General features: G+C 39.2%; 2 long non-coding RNA genes across 3 annotated transcripts; one reads left to right on the top strand and one right to left on the bottom strand.

Annotated features, from left to right (window-relative positions):
- Nucleotides 1–354: 354 nt before the first annotated feature.
- LOC139781082 (uncharacterized) lies at nucleotides 355–4,794 on the top strand. 2 transcript variants are annotated; one of them, XR_011720419.1, is made up of 3 exons: nucleotides 355–1,314; nucleotides 4,423–4,546; nucleotides 4,619–4,794. It is a non-coding gene; the product is annotated as an uncharacterized lncRNA (long non-coding RNA). The 2 variants fall into 2 exon arrangements; XR_011720420.1 differs by lacking the exon at nucleotides 355–1,314 and adding an exon at nucleotides 2,772–3,272.
- Nucleotides 4,795–8,242: 3,448 nt separating this feature from the next.
- Nucleotides 8,243–9,873, bottom strand: LOC139781081 (uncharacterized). The gene is made up of 2 exons (XR_011720418.1): nucleotides 8,934–9,873; nucleotides 8,243–8,643 (listed from the first exon to the last, which is right to left on the bottom strand). It is a non-coding gene; the product is annotated as an uncharacterized lncRNA (long non-coding RNA).
- Nucleotides 9,874–14,246: the final 4,373 nt, after the last annotated feature.

Genomic DNA, 14,246 nt, shown 5'->3' with positions numbered 1-14,246 from the left:
TGGTTGCCATGATAGTTACGAAAAAAATTTATTCTACTCCGTAGAATGTGTCAAAGTATGCAATTTTTTGGAGACGTAACACGTCCTTACTTTTGGAAGAACGGCGGGAGGGCGGGAGGCTAAATTCAAAATCTAACAATGGTTCCTTAAAATACAGACTTCACCCTTTAAAATGAAAAAAAAATCTTTCAGATATGACAATTTTTCGCGGAGTTATGCTTATTTGAAGTTGGGCAAATTTTTTACGTAAATTTTTGTTGCGATAATTTTGTTGCCCAGTGTATATGCAACTCTATCTAGACTTAAGTAATATATTTTTGTAATAATAAATGTGCATATAGGGAAGACCGGGGCTAGACCGCTAACGGGGTAAATCCGCCAAATCAAATATCTCGGAACCTGTATATTGTGCGAACTCGCTATTAACATTGTAAACGCTGCTTATGGTACCCATGTGACCAACGGAGTTTCGGCAGGTTACCTGCCGTGTTATGATTTTTACGAGGGCAAACGTGTTTTCGGAAGGTGAAAGTGAAATTTTCTGCGCGTGGAAATATTGTAATATCTGCAATAATATTTGCTCTCCAAATCTCGAGGTACGTGATTATAAAGAGTAATGCATGCTGAACACGAATCCAGTGTAGTTTTTTCATTATCGTTAATGTCTAATATTTCGTGGGCGATCAAACCTGAAACTTATGTTTGGGGCTTATCCGCTAGTAAGCACCCGGGGCTGGTCCGCTAGTCTCGTCACTGTGGCGCGCCGGGCGCACGATTTCAGCTCACGGCGATTTCAGGTTAGGTTTCCCTCGAGCGGCGTGATTCTGTCTTCCCTTGCACGTGCGTCAGTGTCAATTTGTGTAGGAGGGAAATGGTACGCACGTATCGTCGCAAAACGGGTGTTTTGGCCGACCGAAAAGATGGCGGACCGTTGTTTTCGAGATCGCTCGTGCTCACGGCACGTCGGCGAGACACGGCACGGCTCTGAGATCCCGCGATTTCCGCGCGAGAGTTGACATGCCGAGCGCGCGGTAGATCGTCGTTGTTGGTCGTTGTGTCAGTGACAGTCGCGCGTGCGACCGCATCGTCCAGCATTCGCCGCATCGTCTCGGCGTCATTGTCGCCGCCGTTGTAGTGGTGGTGGTGTCGGTGGTGGTCATCGTCGTCGTCGTTGTCGTCGTCGTCGTGGTGGTCATCGTCGTCGTCGTCGTCGTCGTGGTGGTGGTCGTGGCCGTCGTCGTCGTGGTGGTCGTGGCCGTCGTCGTCGTCGTCGTCGGCGCGTCGAGGAATCGGCGCGAGGACGCCGTCGAGTCGGTAAGATGGTCGCGCTCCACCGCGAGCTTTTCTAACCCCCCTGTCGCTATTTATCGCTCACCCGCGAGAAACGCGGCTTGGTTAGGTTGCTCGAGGGTCCGCGCTGATCCTATGGCACCGGAACGCCGTCACGCGTGTTCCCCGTGGTTGCCCGCGTTGACAATGTGACGTGCCGTTGGGGAGTTTACGATTTGGTTAACCTCTGTATTCACGTGGCTAAATTGTTTTATGGAATAGGTAAAACAATAATTTTTTAATAATGTTTCGCATAAAAATTTTTAATAAATTTTTATATTTTTTTCTTAAAAAACAATTATCAAAATGTATCCTATCATTTTTCAGGATTAGATGTACGTACATGTATTGAAAATGCAGTGTAACGGATTAACCCCGGGGGGGTGGCGGTTCAACCCCGGCATTTTTGAGATTTCAATTTTTGCACCGTTGTCGTTTTTGCTCTATACCGGTTAAACAAAGCGACGTAGATAAAAATTTCCTGTATAAAATTTGTAGCTAAAAGTTCACTCTTTACAGTGGTATACCACATTTAACTACAATTATTTATTTTGTTAAAAATCGGCACCGAAAAAAAACTAACGGTCTAGCCCCGGTCTCCCCTATGTGCAATTCTATCTAGATAAATAAATTAATTGTAAAAATTATTTCCATTGTAAGTTTTGTGATCCTCTTCTAATAAAGATATTGGGGAGAAATAAATAGATAATTTTCGATGTATTTTCGATATACTATTGAACACATAAGTAGTGGAATGTGAATATATTCATTTATTTTAATGTATAATACAAGAAAAAGATTATGTTTTATGGCTTCTAATAATAGCTGCAGTGAGGAAATAGTAATCAATATCGAGTCGAAATCGATTTATTCTGAATTGAAAAGTCATCGAAAGTAATACCACATTTCAATCGAGATCGATGAATATTTCAATTACTTTTTGATATACGTTTTCGACGTCAATTAAACGTCGATTCGATGGGTCATTTCTCGCTGGATTACGCTTGCTCATTCCGCTCCATGGGTACCTCGGGCGATGATTTCGCGTAACGGATATTGCAAATGTGGCACCGCTAACCTAACCGATACTGTTAATAGGTTACGGTACGGTAAAGTACGGTTGTGAACAGGAAATTATTAATCGTCTTGTTCATGTTGATTCTCGTTCGATTCAATTCTCTTCATTCATGACACATATGCACATGTATGTATACACGGATGACGGAATTGCGCAGTTCCGCGAAGAAGATGTTAAAACTGTCCACTAAAAAACCGCGGAAAGTCGCTGAAAATCACGGAACGCTTGTGATTGGTCAAGGCTCTCGTTCCGCGATTTTCTGCGTACGCCGTTCCGCTGCATGAGGGTGCAATTACATGGAGCGCGGAAACGCGGAAACGCGGAAGCGCGGAAGACAAAATTTACTAGATTTCCGTCGATCCGTTCCGTTCATTTGTTGCCTTATATTACATGGAGCACAATTTGCGCGGAAAAGCGGAATAGGGAATTATAAAATAAGAATGTTTAGCGGTATTTATTGATTAAAATGCTTGTATTCAATAAATAAACTGAAAAGATAAGCATACTAATACAAATTGCAATGAATTAAGTCAACACATATTTAATAAAGGAATATAAATGTCTAGTTATCACCATATTGTTCCGCTTTTCCGCGCAAATTGTGCTCCATGTAAGGGTGCGTCCCCATGGAGAAAGAAATAGCGGAACGGAACAGTAACGGAAAAGCTATGGTGGGGGGTTAGCCAATGAGAGTAATTCCGTCTTAATTCCGTTCCGCTATTTCGTGGCCGGGATCCCCATGGCAAAAATTTTCCGGAACGGAACAGTAACGGAACACAATTCCACGCAATTCTACGCCATTGTCGCAAACCGGCAAACATAGTCGCATAACCTGTACGCAACGTGTATTTTGTTATAATCGCTGGTAATTGTGCTTTAAAGACACTGAGAACTGCTGAGAACAGACTCGCTAAATGTTTAATTAAAAATTCGACTACAAAAAGTATTATAATATTCTAAATCTAAAGTATATCAATTAATTCACACGACATGGTAAAGTATTCATTATATACCCAGGTAGCAAACACAAGTCATTTTGACGTCAAATACTAGTCATGTTTGTACAAATGACGTCAAATGACCAAAAAGCGACTATGTCTTTAAAAATGACATTATACTGACGTTATTCCATAACGTCATTATGACGTCTATTTTTAGTCATTTTTGGTTAGGTTAACCTATGACATCGGCGACTAATAATGGACGTTTATAAAACGTCATTTCTTAGACCATCTAAAGACGTCTTAAAGTCGTCCAAATAATGTCTTTTTGTAATATAACTATTTTTACTTCTTAATATTGTTTAATAAAGTAATAATAAAATAAAAACCACAAAATTAACTACAATGTGTTTGTTTCGCAACTTTATGATTGAAGTGGCGAATTTATGGTATAAGTGGATGTAGTTGCGTGTGATTATAGTTTTATGATAACTATTTCACGCAGTGTTATAGCTATCAAGAAGATTATCATTACAAGAATTTTGAACACTTTAAAGATGTACCTGTTATAGACAAGTACAGTTAATAAGGAAGCATCAGGGTGAGAAGATCGTCACTGTCCACTGGATCATCGAAGTCAAGCGACTCGGACGCGGTACTGTACTAGGATGGGTGACCGCCTTGAGAGCGGCTATACGCACATGGCATGTAAACAAAACAGTTAAAAAAGTTTTTTTTTCTTAGATAATGAAAAAGAACATTTTTTTATAAACGTTTATCAAGTAGACATTTTAATATTTTAATTTCATCAAAAACATTTCTAGAAACCGGTATGTCGTACAATGGAACTATTTTTGCCGTCAATAAGACGTCAGAAAATGACGTCAATTGTCTGTGACATTAGACCGTCATTTTAACGTCATTATGCCGCCAGTTAGTGACGTCAGGAATGGTCAGTAAAGGACCAAAATTTGACGTCAAAATGACTTGTGTTTGCTACCTGGGTATGATATTTTATCTACCAACAAGGTGTATGTATAACAACTAATATATTTATATATTTTAATTTTTTAGGAACAATATAAGTGTGGGTATTGCAGTTGGATATTAAAACATGACCAACTTGAACAGCATTCTTGCTTTGCGAACAATCTACATTCATTAGTGATGGATAATGAAAGAAGACTTTTCATAACAGGTAATAAAAATTTCTAAAATTATATTGTTAATAAATTGTTTAAATTACTTTACTAATAAATTGTTATTGCAGGAAACGAGACTAACGAAACCAACGAGGATAATGTGCAAGATGAATATTGGCTGGATGAGAACTTCAACGGAACTAACGAAGACAATGTGCAAGATAAAGATGGATGTGCAAGATAAAGGCTGGATGAGGACCTTAACGAAACTAACGAAGATACCCAGGTAGCAAACACAAGTCATTTTGACGTCAAATTTTGGTCCTTTACTGACCATTCCTGACGTCACTAACTGGTGGCATAATGACGTTAAAATGACGGTCTAATGTCACAGACAATTGACGTCATTTTCTGACGTCTTATTGACGGCAAAAATAGGTCCATTGTACGACATACCGGTTTCTAGAAATGTTTTTTATGAAATTAAAATGTTAAAATGTCTATTTGATAAACGTTTATAAAAAAATGTTCTTTTTCTTTATCTAAGAAAAAAAAACTTTTTTAACTGTTTTGTTACATGCCATGTGCGTATAGCCGCTCTCAAGGCGGTCACCCATCCTAGTACAGTACCGCGTCCGAGTCGCTTGACTTCGATGATCCTAGTGGACAGTGACGATCTTCTCACCCTGATGCTTCCTTATTAACTGTACTTGTCTATAACAGGTACATCTTTAAAGTGTTCAAAAATCTTGTAATGATAATCTTCTTGATAGCTATAACACTGCGTGAAATAGTTATCATAAAACTATAATCACACGCAACTACATCCACTTATACCATAAATTCGCCACTTCAATCATAAAGTTGCTAAACAAACATATTGCAGTTAATTTTGTGGTTTTTATTTTATTATTACTTTATTAAACAATATTAAGAAGTAAAAATAGTTATATTACAAAAAGACCTTATTTGGACGACTTTAAGACGTCTTTAAAATGACGTCTTTAGATGGTCTAAGAAATGACGTCTTATAAACGTCCATTATTAGTCGCCGATGTCATAGACTAACCTAACCAAAAATGACTAAAAATAGACGTCATAATGATGTTATGGAATAACGTCAGTATAATGTCATTTTTAAAGACATAGTCGCTTTTTGGTCATTTGACGTCATTTGTACAAACATGACTAGTATTTGACGTCAAAATGACTTGTGTTTGCTACCTGGGTAATGTGCAAGATAAAGATAGGCTGGATGAGGAACTCATCTCAGCTGTAAAAAACAGACCCGCGTTGTACGATAGTAGTTTGCCGGTGAAACAAAGAGGAAGAAAACAAAAAGATCGCTTGTGGATAAATTTAAACAATTTATTAACAATATAATTTTAGAAATTTTTATTATCTGTTATAAAAAGTCTTCTTTCATTATCCATCACTAATGAATGTAGATTGTTCGCAAAGCAAGAATACTGTTCAAGTTGGTCATGTTTTAATATCCAACTGCAATACCCACACTTATATTGTTCCTAAAAAATTAAAATATATAAATATATTAGTTGTTATACATACACCTTGTTGGTAGATAAAATACATATATAATGAATACTTTACCATGTCGTGTGAATTAATTGATATACTTTAGATTTAGAATATTATAATACTTTTGTAGGCGAATTTTTTATTAAACATTTAGCGAGCCTGTTCTCAGCAGTTCTCAGTGTCTTTAAAGCACAATTACCAGCGATTATAACAAAATACACGTTGCGTACAGGTTATGCGACTATGTTTGCCGGTTTGCGACAATGGCGTAGAATTGCGTGGAATTGTGTTCCGTTACTGTTCCGTTCCGGAAAATTTTTGCCATGGGGATCCCGGCCACGAAATAGCGGAACGGAATTAAGACGGAATTACTCTCATTGGCTAACCCCCCACCATAGCTTTTCCGTTACTGTTCCGTTCCGCTATTTCTTTCTCCATGGGGACGCACCCTAATATAAGGCAACAAATGAACGGAACGGATCGACGGAAATCTAGTAAATTTTGTCTTCCGCGCTTCCGCGTTTCCGCGTTTCCGCGCTCCATGTAATGGCACCCTGAGTTTGCACCCTAACGAGGCTCTTTGAGGGTGCCATTACATGGAGCGCGGAAACGCGGAAACGCGGAAGCGCGGAAGACAAAATTTACTAGATTTCCGTTGATCCGTTCCGTCTGTTTTGAATGCCTTATATTACATGGAGCACATTTTGAGCGGAAAAGCGGAACGGAGAATTATAAAATATTAATTTTTAACGGTATTTATTGATTAAAATGCTTGTATTCAATGCATATACCCAGGTAGCAAACACAAGTCATTTTGACGTCAAATTTTGGTCCTTTACTGACCATTCCTGACGTCACTAACTGGCGGCATAATGACGTTAAAATGACGGTCTAATGTCACAGACAATTGACGTCATTTTCTGACGTCTTATTGACGGCAAAAATAGGTCCATTGTACGACATACCGGTTTCTAGAAATGTTTTTTATGAAATTAAAATGTTAAAATGTCTACTTGATAAACGTTTATAAAAAAATGTTTTTTTTCTTTATCTAAGAAAAAAAAACTTTTTTAACTGTTTCGTTACATGCCATGTGCGTATAGCCGCTCTCAAGGCGGTCACCCATCCTAGTACAGTACCGCGTCCGAGTCGCTTGACTTCGATGATCTAGTGGACAGTGACGATCTTCTCACCCTGATGCTTCCTTATTAACTGTACTTGTCTATAACAGGTACATCTTTAAAGTGTTCAAAAATCTTGTAATGATAATCTTCTTGATAGCTATAACACTGCGTGAAATAGTTATCATAAAACTATAATCACACGCAACTACATCCACTTATACCATAAATTCGCCACTTCAATCATAAAGTTGCTAAACAAACATATTGCAGTTAATTTTGTGGTTTTTATTTTATTATTACTTTATTAAACAATATTAAGAAGTAAAAATAGTTATATTACAAAAAGACCTTATTTGGACGACTTTAAGACGTCTTTAAAATGACGTCTTTAGATGGTCTAAGAAATGACGTCTTATAAACGTCCATTATTAGTCGCCGATGTCATAGACTAACCTAACCAAAAATGACTAAAAATAGACGTCATAATGATGTTATGGAATAACGTCAGTATAATGTCATTTTTAAAGACATAGTCGCTTTTTGGTCATTTGACGTCATTTGTACAAACATGACTAGTATTTGACGTCAAAATGACTTGTGTTTGCTACCTGGGTAAGCTGAAAAGATAAGCATAATTAATAAAAATTGCAATGAATTAAGTAAACACAATTTTAAGAAATGAATACAAATGTCTATTTGTCACTATACTGTTCCGCTTTTCCGCGCAAATTGTGCTCCATGTAATATAAGGAGAAACAAACTCGCGGAACGGACGCGTCAAATGTTCGTTCTTTTTCTCTGTACTGTTGCACGCAGATACCTCAGATAGGTTATGTATTTTTATAATATATTCTATCCCGCTTAGAATATTGTGGATATTTCTCCGTGAAATTGGAAAAGTGATTTAATTGTTATAAACTATTCGGTAGAACAAGCGCTAATGCATAAGTGCTCTATAGCCGTGACTCCTAGTGCAGGCTAGTTGTGGCACGTGCGAAAGACTCCAAATATATATATATATATATATATATATATATATATATATATATATATATATATTCTATCGATTACAAATCTCGGAAGAAAAAGTTATTTTGTACTTCGTGTATTTTATTAATTATTTTAAAAGTATATCATGGATCCAAATATCATGTTAATGATTATTATGAAGTTTCTCATACAAGCAAGAGATGAACCGATGAGACATGCAGAAATAACAATGAAAAAAGTGACTTCAATGTATTATTTGTACTTGCGTTACAAGAAATTGGAAGACAAAAAGAATCGAAGAATATGGGTACGACCTATTTTTACCGAAGAAAGAAGACTTGCACAAGGTGACAGCAACAATTTACTTGTAGAGATGAGATTGACAGATCCCGAAAAATACTTCAACTATCTCAGAATGTCATCAACAATCTTCAATGAGTTACTCAAGCTTGTATAAAATATTGTATATGTATTTAATATCTTGTATTTAATATCTCAAGCTTGAGTGTTGTAAATAGGCTGGGTTTGCAATTCAACGTACGACAGTTTCTTATTAATCGAAATGTATTTCTTAAGAACGATACAAAACGTGTCGTGTCGTGTGCCGCTCGGTAGAGACTCGAAGTGTGCGCAGAGAACGCTAACGGAATTAATGGCGCGCGCAGACGTACAACTTAGTAAAAATAAAAAGTGTAATAATAGAGTAGCACTAGGTGCACACACTACGCATGGTGAGAACCAAGAAACCTAAAGACGATAGATGGCGTTAATATTACAATCTAGTTACAACATTGAGATATTAACTGTTAAAGTTATATACTTGATGTTTATTGTTTAGCACTTCTTGGCACACACACACACACACACACACACACAAAACACGCATGATTTCCGCTGTTCCGCTCAAATGCGATAGAAAGAAGCGACGGAAACGCGGAATCTAGTTACTTTCTTTCCGCGTTTCCGCGTTTCCGCGTTTCCGCGCTCCATGTAATGGCACCCTCAAACCAGATCCGTGAAAAATATCGCCACTTTCGTAGAGTTTTTGTACAGTTTTACTCTAGGAATATCGCGAGAGAAAGAAAGACTTCGGAGATTTTTATCTGAATCGATCGACATAAAAAGAGAGCATATAGTAAAGAAGCTAGCTTTCGAGAATTTGAACGCATAATACTTTGTTATAATACTATGAGCGAATTAGTTTACGTCACTCTGTCAAGCTTTAATATTAAATTACTAATAATATATCGATATCGGTAGTTTAATAATAATACATTTAAAAGCGCTCAATTTAAAAGTAGAGCAATCCTAATAAACGACTGTAAAAAAAATTCAAGGTGGAACGCAATGGACAATTCGGTTGCTCGGACATGCTCAAATGGCAAGAAGTACTTCTCAGCGGTAATGACATTTGAGTCGCTCAATTGGGCTGTGGCAGGGCGTTTGAGATAACCTCTTCACCCTGCACAGCTGGTACATCTTTGATCTCGTTACGGAGGTCCTCTGCAAGATGGAATTATATGAGTCACAAACTTAATTAGCAACTATCGCTTATAATTACAGGCTTATTAGTCTGTATATTTATTTATTTCACTATAAAATAATTTTTAAAACGTTTATATTAATTCTGATTGCAGACGGACCTTCGGGAACACTAGCGCCTTCTTCTTTTAACATGAATAACTAAAAATCTATATTTCGGCTATAATTACCGAGTTTATAAATATTTAATTAAAATTATCTGGGTGACTCACAAACCTTTTTAATCACACTTCATAACTCTTCATACGAAATACAAACGATTCTGTATAAAAACTTTTATTAATTTATCTATTTCGGCTAAATGCATGGTGTAAAAATAATCAATTAATTACAATTAAACGAATGACTCACAAACCTTTTCAATTGCACTTCAAAAGTCTTCATACGAAATACAAACGATTTCATATGGTAGATTCTTTCCCGGACATTCATTTCCGGTCAAATACATACGAATGCAGACTGTGCGTGTGTCTTGCGTTTTGCGAACTGCGGCCTATGTAGACCGGGCTTTAAGCGTCGTCTACAATACACGGAGTAAGCGTGGAGTAAGGAGTAAGAGTAGGCGTAATGGTGCGATCCCATGGTACGGAACGTATGCGCAATGCGGAATTGGCGGAACGCTCGTGATTGGTTCGACCTCTTTTACGTTCGTTCCGCCGACTTTTATCCGCAAGTTTTTATTTTATCCGCACTGATCGTGCGGAAACTGCGGAAGCCTACTTGTGTCCTTGTGTGCGAGTGTGAAAAGACAAAATGTCAGAATCTCAACAGAGATCCGTAAGAATATTATTAAAAACTATTTAAATTTTTGGCTTTGATGGCAATTGGTGACAATTTTGTAGGTTATGAATGGAATTCGTTAATGTGACAGATGTATTGCATGTATGTACGTGTGATTCCGTTCCGCTGAAATATAATTTTCCGTGTCCCATGGAGCGGAAAATGAGGAAGCGTAGTCTGTACGTGCCAATAATATACACTGTTCCGATAGATACAATGAAAGGATCTATGGGAAACAATCTTGTGATTGGCAAGAGTCAATTGCGCTTCCGCGAATTCCGCTCCATGGGACATCAAAAAAGATATTTCAGCGGAACGCAACTGGCGGAATATCTACGATTGGACAGACTTCATTCCGCCAACTCCGCATTGCGCATACGTTCCGTACCATGGGATCGCACCATCCCGATCTACAATGGATGTTTTAAATCGTAAGTCGTAAGAATTGGCCAATCACAGTTCATTATTCTTCGACCGCAAGGAGAATAATGGACTGTGATTGGTCAATTCTTACGACTTACGACTTACAACACCCATTGTAGATCGGGTCTTAGAGAGCTGGCGTAAGGGCGTAAGCGAAATAAATTAATTTTATTTCTTACTCCTACTCTTACTCTTACACTTACGCTCGGCCAATCAGGACACAACAGGCTATAATGCTTACTCCTGCCTACTCTTACTCTTTACTCCACGCTTACTCCGTGTATTGTAGACGACGCTTAATGTGAAACGATCGGGCGTTGTATGTACATCCAACCAGAGATGAGGGGAGAGATGACCAACGCTCCGAAAAATCCCGTCCACGAAGCTTGAGGGTGCTGTCCCATGGACACGGAATTATCGGAAAACGGAATCGGAAAGGTGGGATGGTGGGGAGCTAACCAATCAGAATGATTCCGTTGCGTGTTTTCACATCTGGCGGTCACTGGCGGTTAAAGAGTGTTGTGATAAGTTGCTGTTGTATTTATATATATCTGTTTTGATTTAAAAAGGGGAATATATTAATGTCATCTGCTGTAAGTATTGTAATTATGAGATACGTAATGTTATATTAGGTTATAATGTTTATATATTGATGGTCTAGCATACATTTCTAGCCTAACATACATGTACAATATGGTTATAATAGTTTCAATTTGTTAAAGACAGTATATATTGTAATATAAATAGTACATTATATTTTGTTTATATGTTTTATTTTATAGAAATGAAAAAATGAAAGCGAAAACAGCAAAATTATTTCTTATGATAATGGAGTGGCTGGAGCCATAGAACAATATAAACAAAATATAATGTACTATTTTTATTATATACTGTCTTTAACAAATTGAAACTACTATAAGCATATTGTATATGTATGTTAGGCCAGAAATGTATGCTAGACCATCAATGTATAAACATTATAACCTAATATAACATTATACGTATCTCATAATTACAGCAGATGACATTATATTCCCCTTTTTCAATCAAAACAAATATATAAATACAACAGCAACTTATCACAACACTCTTTAACCGCCAGTAACCGCCAGATATTTGAATTATTACGCACATGCATAAATTCCGTTCCGAAAAATGATCGCCATGGGAAGCCCAGATGTGAAAACACGCAACGGAATCATTCTGATTGGTTAGCTCCCCACCATCCCACCTTTCCGATTCCGTTTTCCGATAATTCCGATGTCCATGGGACAGCACCCTAAGCCGTTGCACTGCGCCATCTGTCTGAACTCAATACTTGCATGGAGCAATGTTAATAAGGCAGTACTACTGTGTTATCCGAATCGTGGATGTCAATTATAATATATATTTTATATAAAATATATAGAATATGAATTTATAATTTATAATACTAATATTAAATAATAATAATAATACTATTCTTTTTATAATTTGTATGATTTTAATAAGATAAGCTTATCGAAAAATGAATATTACGTACGAGATTATATTTTTTTTTGAAAAAGTGTCATACATATTCGTAATTTCGGAGTTCCTCCGTAGCCCTCGGCGGGGGAACAGGTGGATAAATGGTAGGAGAGTGAAAGGAGATGAAGGGAGTGATTGAGAGATGAGGAAGGTGTTGATTGAAGGGGCTAGATAGGGGAATGCGAAAGGAAGACGGGAGAATGGAGGCGAAGCGGAAGGTGGTCTGGACGAGACGGGAATCGTTGGTGAAGTGGCACGTGGAAAGTGAGGTTAGGGAGAAGGGCGGGATTGAAGGAATGGAGGTAGCAGCCCAGGTTACACGACGAGGGAGCTGAGCGAGTTGGCAGCAGGGAGTATCGATCGGGCGATCGATCGATCTGTCGCGAGACAGAGGGATTGTCGATGGTGGCGCGGCAGGTATGGAACGGAGCAGGGAGGCGTCGCGACAGATCGATGGATCGAATGACCGAAGAGGCAGGACAGATAGACAGGTGATGGAAAGAGAAGGAGAGAAACGACGGAGTGGTAGAACGAGGAAGGAGAAGAGGTGACGAGCGTGCGTGAGCTGGACTTTGGAGGCAAGGAGAAAGGAGCTAGGAGAGTAGATTAAGGGGGAAGATGGACGAGGATAAAGCGGTGGAGGCGAGGGTATGGATACGGGCGAGGACGAGGGACATAGGAAGAAAGGTGAGTAAGAGGTAGGCGGGAGGAGCGGGGACGGATCAGGGGGGAGGGAAGGCGGCGAGCGGGGGGAAGGAGAGAGAAGGAGAGAGGGGAGGAGAGCAGTGGCAGAAGGGAGGGAAGCGGAGAAAAGACAGAAGCAAGAGAGGCGGAGGGAGATGGTTGGAGTAAAGAGGAGGGGAGGGGAAAGGAAGTGGGTTTTTGTTTCAGAGCGAAGACAGAATAGGAAGGAGGGAAGGTGGCGAGCGGGAGGAGAGAGAGAACGGGAAGGAGGGGGAGAGAGCAGTGGCAGAAAGGAGGGAAGCGGAGAAATGGCTGAAGCAAGGAAGGCGGAAGGAGATGGCGGAATGAAGGACGAAGGGAGGGGAAATAATACATACAAGGTTGGCACTGCTTGTCGTTGGGAAATAGGCGGGATCGATGGAGCGATAGATCGATAGTCGAAGGAGAGAGGGAAATGCGAGACGAAGGCACGTGGCAGGTAGTAAGATAGCAGTGCGAGCGAAGGTAAGTGAGAGGAGACGGAAAAGTAATCTGCAGCCAAGGAAAATAAGCGAAAATAGAGAAAGAGGGGAAGGAAGGGAGAGAAGGAATTGGCGAGGAAAAGAGGAGAGAAGTAAGTAAGTAAGGGTGGAATTAGGCAGGTACACGTAAGGGGGGTGGAAGGAAGGAGAGAGAATAAGAGGGGGAGTCAAGAGATAGAAGTAAGGTAGTGAGAGTAAGAAAGGGTGTATAGGAGAATTGGTTACAGATCACCCAGGATTACCCAGGATGGAAGAAGAGGGGGAAATAATAGCGGAGGCGGTGGGAAGGATTGTGGAGGAGAAATCAAAGAAGATGGCGAAGGAAAAGAAGGAGGTGGAGAGAAGGAAGGAGGAGAGGATAGAGGAGTTGGAGGAGAAGGTAAGGAAGATGGTGAAGGAGAAAAAAGAGGTGGATAAAAAGGAGGAGAGGATAGAGGGGCTTGAGGAGAAGGTAAGGAGAATGGAGAGAATGATAGAGAGAATGGAGCAAAATGGAGGCAAAAGGAAGAGGGAGGATATCGAAGAGAGTGTGGGGGTGAAGAAGAAATGGTGGGCGGGGGTGGGCGAGAGAAACGAGGATGAACAGAGGAAAAGGAACGTAATCTTAAGGGTGGAGAAGGAGGTATGGGGAGATAAGGGCTCGC

This window comes from Temnothorax nylanderi, unplaced genomic scaffold (assembly GCF_030848795.1).
Source record: "Temnothorax nylanderi isolate EJ_2023f unplaced genomic scaffold, tnyl_v1.0 TNYL_tig0314_pilon, whole genome shotgun sequence".
Classification (NCBI taxonomy): Eukaryota; Metazoa; Arthropoda; class Insecta; order Hymenoptera; family Formicidae; genus Temnothorax; species Temnothorax nylanderi.
The sequence above is the reverse complement of the archived record's forward strand: the minus strand, read 5'-3'. Positions and strand labels throughout refer to the sequence as shown.